This window comes from Hydra vulgaris, chromosome 10 (assembly GCF_038396675.1).
Source record: "Hydra vulgaris chromosome 10, alternate assembly HydraT2T_AEP".
Classification (NCBI taxonomy): domain Eukaryota; kingdom Metazoa; phylum Cnidaria; class Hydrozoa; order Anthoathecata; family Hydridae; genus Hydra; species Hydra vulgaris.
In genome coordinates, this window is record NC_088929.1 from 8,129,446 (window position 1) to 8,131,095 (window position 1,650).

Below are 1,650 nucleotides of genomic sequence, written 5' to 3' on the forward strand. Positions count from 1 at the left end.
CAAACAACTCTGGTATATGTATACAATCTATTTGTTCCTTAAGTGTCCGGGGCTACTCGACTTTCCGCAGTGTAAGACTTTTGATTTTTCTGTTTTTGCAAATATTTTTTTCGCTCAAGAAAAATTTTGAAATAATGTGTCAGCCTGTAAAAGATAAATGGTAACAAATCTACTTATACATGAAACAATTTGTTATTGTAGTTAAAAAATCTTTTTCAGATTTAATTTTTTTAGCTTTAAAAATAATCTTAATACTTCAAACAGTAAAGTTTTATTATTTTATATTTAAACATTAAAACAAACTACTTTGGTTCATAAATTGTTAAAATAATATACAATTTTATCATGTCTTAAACATAAACACGATAAAAAAGCTATTTTAATAACTTGTATAACTATCTAACCAATACGTATTATTACGTTTAATAAAACGTAGTAATACGTATTTAAGACTTTTTAAAACACGTCTTGTGCCTACTAGGTAGAGAGTTTGCTAATAATATTCAAAATGTTTCATTTATTAGATGGGAAACATATTTTTAAATGGAATCATTTTTCAATATATTAAGAACTTTGTTCTCTATACAAGTAAATATATATATATATATATATATATATATATATATATATATATATATGAAAAAAAATCTTTAATTATATATTAGGAAAAAATAATAAATACTAATAACAAAATATTGCCACATATAAATTAATATCATATTATGTGGTCAACTAGATTTAGGCAGATAGTCTAGCCAACAGCTCTTGGCATTTGTCATTATTGAGTGAGCATGGGTTGTTTGCCCAGTAGCGTAGTCGACTAGGTGGAATGGTGGAAGTGTTTGGCTGGATTGGTTCTATTTTGTATATCACTTGTTTTTGGTGTGTATTCATGTTTTAAATATTTTAGATCGAAATGAAAGATTAGATAGCGAAACCTGGATAATGTATAAGTTTGACAATTTACTTTGTTTTTACTCGTTTTGAGGCGGTTAACACATACAATACCAGTAGCATCCTTCAATCCTGTTGCTAAAAAAAATCCTTAACAAGCTTTTTATCGTCTACTGTGCTATATTTGTTAAGTCCAACTACAACGACGCTTAACTCGCGACTTTGAATATTTTTATTTCGAACGGGTATAATGGTACTTAATTGCTGCCGTTGCTGTTGGCTCTTGTCCGTTTTATCTTTTAATTTATTATTTTTTTCAATTTATTAACACTATTAACCAAAAAATTGATTTTGTCTTTTAGAGTTTTTTCTTTTTCATACCGTTGCCGAACCTCATCGCAAAAACAAAGACAACAGGGGCAGCAGAGTTGCTATTTACACAAAAGATAATATTATAGTCAATGAAGTTAATTCTACTCAGCTCAACTCAACATCAATTGAGCAAATCTGGCAAAAAATAAAAATTGGCGAAGAACCGTTTCTCCTCCGGTGCTTATATTGTCCATACAACCATAATAACTAGGTTCTTACTTGGAGTATAACATCAATCACGGCCGCTCGGCAGATACTGCCAAGAATAAACTGCTCAAAAAAGCTGCTATATAGGGATTTCAACTTTAGTCATACATGTTCTGAGTCTATTGAAGTTAACGGTGATATTGCAACAGTTACTATCGTGAGAGATGAGCGTCAAGG